This window comes from Tursiops truncatus, chromosome 6 (genome assembly GCF_011762595.2).
Source record: "Tursiops truncatus isolate mTurTru1 chromosome 6, mTurTru1.mat.Y, whole genome shotgun sequence".
Lineage (NCBI taxonomy): Eukaryota > Metazoa > Chordata > Mammalia > Artiodactyla > Delphinidae > Tursiops > Tursiops truncatus.
Genome location: NC_047039.1, coordinates 107,990,049 through 107,995,742, shown reverse-complemented (window position 1 = coordinate 107,995,742; position 5,694 = coordinate 107,990,049). Strand labels below are relative to the sequence as shown.

The window sequence follows — 5,694 nt, the reverse complement described above, 5'->3', positions numbered from 1 at the left end:
ATTTGAGAAGAGACCTAAATGTTGAGAAGGAGCCATCCAGGCCAAATGAATGGCAAGTACAAAGACCCTGACCCTTGGAAGGACCTTCATGGGACAGTTGGGACTTCTTATCCTGGAGAGTGACAGTCTTTTCCCCAAACCATCAGGGTGGTGGTAAAACAGTGGGATGTGAATCCAGGACTTCTACAACCCTACCCTGTTTATCCTTTTCACATGGAGAGACCATGGGGCCCCAGGTCTAGGCATCCACGTCTGCATTTAAGGAACCTAATTTGGACTCCCCACAAGGCTGGAAAGAAAGGCCCGCCTACCCTGTGCTACTGGGGATCAGCAGGTTACTCTGTCTGTGAACAGAGTGGGGACACTGCTGGGAGATCAGCGGCCTGTGAATTGGGGACTGTTGTGCATTCACCCATTTAATGCATATTTATTAAGCCAGGAACTATGCTAGACCCCAGTGATAAAGCAATGAGCAAAATGGATAAAGCCCTTACCCACATGTGGCTTATAGTCTAGTGGAAAAAGAAGGACAAAGCACAAATAAGCCAATAAATATGACTGTCAGATGGTGATGAGTGCTTTGGAAAGCAAGGAAGCTGGGGAAGTTGGAGGAGGGGGTAGTGTTGCTATTTTGTATAGAGTGGTCAGAGGAGGACTCTGGTAAGGTAAAAATTTGAGCAGAGACCTGAAGGAAGTGAGGGAGCAGCTCATGTGGACATCTAGGGGAGGAATTTTCCAGGCAGGCAGAGGGGAATAAGCGGATCCCATCCCAGGAGCCGGGCCTGGGTCTCAGACGAGCTGTGTGATCCAGGTCCCTGCAGATCTTTGAGCCGCCGTTATCCAATGTGGGAATGACTGCGAAGGGCATGGCCCTGGCCTGGCACTTAGGAGACCCTTATTAAACTGCTGCTGTTGATCACAGCCTTCTAGATAGCTGGAGCATCAGTCACACACAACACACATCCCGTGCAGCTGCTCCAAGCCAGCCCATTATTATGCTCTGAGAGCCAGAGAGGGCAGAGATGAAGCCTGAATTGGAGCCATTAATTTGGAAAGAGGGTGCAGGTTACAGATGTCTGCCTAGAAGAGCACCACCATGGCTGGGTTGTTTTTCCTAATTACAATAGGGAAACTTATTGTAAAAATCAGACTTTACACAGTGTTTGAAAGCTTCTGGTCATTCTCCCACCCAGAAATAACCACTACTTATAGCTTAGAGTTTATTCTCTGGCTTATCCCATATATATTCATTTTGTTTCATTTTGTTTTCATAGAAATGGGATCATACTATAAATCCTGTACTGCTGTATCACCCATGCTAGACCAGCAGCCTGGGCATCACCGCGAGTTTGTCAGAAATGCAGACTCTCAGGCTTCACTCATGACCTGCTGGATCACAACCTGCATTCAACCAGAACCAAGGGCCCCTGGAGATTCCGGTGCACATCAAAGTTGGAACTCTAATACATATTATCACATGCAACTTGCTTTTTTAGCAACAGTATGTCTTTGACGTCTTTCAGCGTAAGAACAGTTTGGTCACATTCCTTGTTCACGGCTGCATAGTTTCCCACTGTTTGGCAGTGCTCTGGTTCTGTTCCCTGGTCTGCTAAAAATGACTGTGCTGGGCTTGAAGAACGGATGGATAAAATGCCACTTGGAGGGGAGTGTGAATAGAGAAGTGCTGATGTTCTGGGCAGAGGAATCAGCATAAGCAAAGGTATGGAATCAGAAAGGAAACGAACCTGAAGTCTACCCTGTCTTTGTTCCCACAGGGCTTGGTGAGGACCGAAGGAGGGACACTGTAGATGGTTCTCCCGGGTGCTGAGAAGTTGGGGATCCAGAAGGCCAATGAGTTAAATGAGAGTCTTAGAAATGGCTTTGACCCTCTACTTTGAGCGCTGACGAGGGAGAATTCTCTCTGGACCCCCTGAAGCTGTAACCACCACCTATGCTTGCAGATCAGTAGCAGGAACACTCACTGTGCATTTCTTCCTGGGCCAGGTTACTGTGCTGATTCAACCCTCAGGAGGGAGAAGTTCTTATTAGTTCCCCTTGACAGATGAGGCAACTGAGGCACAAAGAGGAATGTGGCTGAGGTCACAAAGCCAGAAAGTGATGGAGTGAAGATGTGAATTGGAGGTAGGTGAGACCCAGGGCTTCTATGTTTATATCCTATACTGCACCAGCCCTTGCAACCTATACACTTCTAATGCACATGAAATAAAACACTAGTCCCTTCTGATGGGGTTTTTGTTGGGCATACAGCAGGTGCTTAACAAATGCTAATTGCATTAAATTGTGCAACGGCCTTATTGCGCAGCCTTGACCCTATAGCTCCTGGGTCAAGCCATTATATTTAGTCACTAAGTCTGCTCAGGGTCTGGCCCTTTGGATTCCTTCATTCATTTATTCTTCAGCAGGTATTAATCAGTGGCTACTTCATGCCAGACCTCAAGCAAGACATAGGGGGATGAAGAGGTTAATAAGATGCAGGACTTGTCCTGCTAGGATGAGGATCCACTGTGAGAAGAAGACAAGCTAAGCAGACCTGGTGCACGAAGCCAAGACACCTGGCCGTGTCTGGGGCAAGGTCACTGCTGAAGAAGCATCTGGGCCAGGCTGGAGCACACATAGTGCCCTCCTCTGTGTGGCTGGGGGATGGGCACCAAGATTTCCCAGGGGCTTTGGGGCACCAATGGTCCAGGCATCTTGGACCATTGGAATTCCCCATCTTACAATGAGGAGCTCCCCATAAGCCTGGAACAACAGCATAAGCCTAGATCCCTTGTATGCTGAGGATCAAGGGCGCAGCTCCAAAGCTAGATTGCCTGCTGTTCAAATCCCACCCCTACCACTGTCTAACCCAGTGACCTTGGGCAAGTCACTTCACCTCCCTGGCCCTCAGTTTCTGCATCTGTAAAAGGGGATAAGACTATTACCTAACTCATAGGGTTGTGTGAGGAGGATTCAGTGATGTAATAATTCAGGTGAAACATGAAAACATGCCTAAAACAGTGAATCCTTAGAGCTACGATTAGTATAATTATAATCATCATTACCGTTGTCCTGCCTGAAGAAACTTCAGCCTCATGAAGGTAGCAAAGCATGTCACCTCTTGGTGGGAAGGGTAAGGGATCATAAACGTGCCAGGATTTGTGGGAGAGAGACAGAGCTAGGTCTGGAGGTGTGGATTGGGGGCCAAATGAATGAATGAATCCAAAGGGCCAGACCCTGAGCAGACTTAGTGACTAAATATAACGGCCCTGGATGGCTCAGCCTGTGGAAATCCCAGGCCCCAGGGGGCCCCAGATTACCCAATTATTCCCCATGTGGACAGAGGCCTTTGAAGGTATATCCGGCAATCAGGAAAGGCCTCCTGAAGAGGCGATGTTTGAATTGAGCTAGGAAGACTGGACAGGGATCAGCCTGGTGACGAGTGAGAGGAGGGGGGAGCATTGTAAGGGAAATTTAGTTCCTTTGGGGACGGAAGGCAGCCACTGTGGCTGAACCTGGTAAGCGGTGGGGAGACCCTATTACACATAAGCCAGTCCTGTCTAGAAGAGATGGCCAAACTCAGATCCTAAGTCGGGAGGGGTCCTGCCCCAGGTCTCTCTGGAAGGTAGGGACAGCAACAAGGCTGTGCCCACCGTGCCACTCCCACCTCTGTTCTCTGTTCCCCTCATCCTGCTTCATAATAGGTAAAGGCGCAGGTGGATGACAGATACTGATACATGATAACCGTATGGCCTTATATTTTTCTCTGCTCTAGTCTGGCCGGGAGCTGTCGCTAAGCACGGACTATTCCTGGGGTTTCTGAGCTGGGCGTCTGGTTGTGGGTATACTCTGTGAGCCTGCGTTGGTGTGCTGTGCTGGGTGCCTTGCTGGGACTTGCTGCTGTGCGGTGATGGACGTAGATGTCAAGAAGGGAAGAGCTGCTGTGATGAACAGCAGCCCGAGGATGGAAGGAGGAAACTGCATCCTGGAGTCATTCGTTCATTCGTTTGCTCATTAATCAACCTTCCCCAAGCAACCATGATGTACAGGGCTCTGAGCTGGTGTCCCAAGGACATGGGGACAACTCAGCAGCTGTTTTCTACTGTCAAAGGGCACATGCCATTACTGAGGGCAGAAATAAGAGGAGGAAGTAGCAGGTTACAGGATAAGGACACCATCATCAATAGCTGGTTAGAAAGTGTACTGGGAAAATAGCGACAATAGCCACTATAGAAACTGCACAGATGCTAGATCAAGAAGCCTGCAAAACCATAACATAACGCAGTGCTTGAATAGATGGAGATGTGTACCTCATTCTTAAACTGAAAAACTTGGGATAAAGTTGGCTGTGTTTCTCCAACTTAAACACATTTCATGCAACACCAGTCGAAATTCTGATGGGATTTTGGCATGGGTGGGGGAGGGAGAAGGTTTGACAAAAATCATTCTGTAACTTACCCCCCAAAATCTACATGATTGGGAATTGGCAAATTTTAAAGAAACATAACAGTATCAGGGGCTTATGTGGTTAGGCATTAAAATATATTCCAAAACTATAACAATCACACTATGTGATATCATCACGGGAAGAGACAAGTAGATTCCTGGAGCAAATAGGTCTGGACATAGAGCCACGTGAGCATGAGTCTACTTCCTGATAAAGGTGCATCTCAAAGAGGAGGCAGGAATGAGGCCTCCAGGTGATGCTACGTCGTCAGACTTCATTTGGGATGCAGAGAGATGGGGCCTTTCTTCTCCCTCGGAACATACTTCACTGGGGGGCTTTGCCTGTAAGGGACTGATTAAAAGCAATTAACATGAGTCTAGCCCCAAACAGTGTCCCCAGAGTGTTTCCATCCACAAACTAGTCTGGTCTTCAAGGAGGCAGCACAAGGTCATATACATTCAAAAAAAAAATGTTCACTCCCTCCCCATGATAAAGTCATCCAACTGGTCACAGCAAATTAGTAAAAAAGGAGAGAAAGTGAATCCCCCCCCCCAGCCCCCCACCCATGAGCCCACTACACACATTTATTCTTTCCAAAACTGGGGTCATAATGTGTATGCACTTTTGGAACCTACTGGGTTCAATTCATATCATATCATGAGTGTTTAAATATCCTTTGAAGACATACTTTCTGAAGGCTGTGTGCTATTCCTTAAGAGGCAGACACCATGATTTATTTAGCTGTTCTCCAAGTTGATTAGTTTCCAGACAGCTATTATAAATAATGTTTCTGTGAGCGACCTGTTGGCTTTTTAAAAGAAGTATACTTTAATTTTATTGGAGTATAGTTGATTTATAATGTGTTAGTTTCAGGTATAGAGCAAATTGATTCAGTTATACATATACATATATTCATTCTTTTCTAGATGCTTTTCTCATATAGGTTATCACAGAAACCTGCTGTCTTTTTAAAAAATAAATTTATTTAATTAATTTATTTTTGGCTGTATTGGGTCTTTGTTGCTGCGCGTGGGCTTTCTCTACCTGCGGCAAGCAGGGGCTATTCTTTGTCGCGGTGCGCGGGCTCTTCATTGCAGTGGCTTCTCTTGTCGCGGAGCACGGGCTCTAGGTGTGCAGGCTCAGTAGTTGTGGCTCGTGGGCTCTAGAGCACAGGCTCAGTAGTTGTGGCACATGGGCTTAGTTGTTTCGTGGCATGTGATATCTTCCCGGACCAGGGCTCGACCCTGTGT

General features: G+C 47.2%; 1 long non-coding RNA gene across 1 annotated transcript; it reads left to right on the top strand.

The window, feature by feature from the left end:
* Positions 1–1,090: 1,090 nt before the first annotated feature.
* LOC141279010 (uncharacterized) lies at positions 1,091–5,428 on the top strand. Its single transcript, XR_012332681.1, has 3 exons — positions 1,091–1,720; positions 2,005–2,142; positions 3,773–5,428. It is a non-coding gene; the product is annotated as an uncharacterized lncRNA (long non-coding RNA).
* Positions 5,429–5,694: the final 266 nt, after the last annotated feature.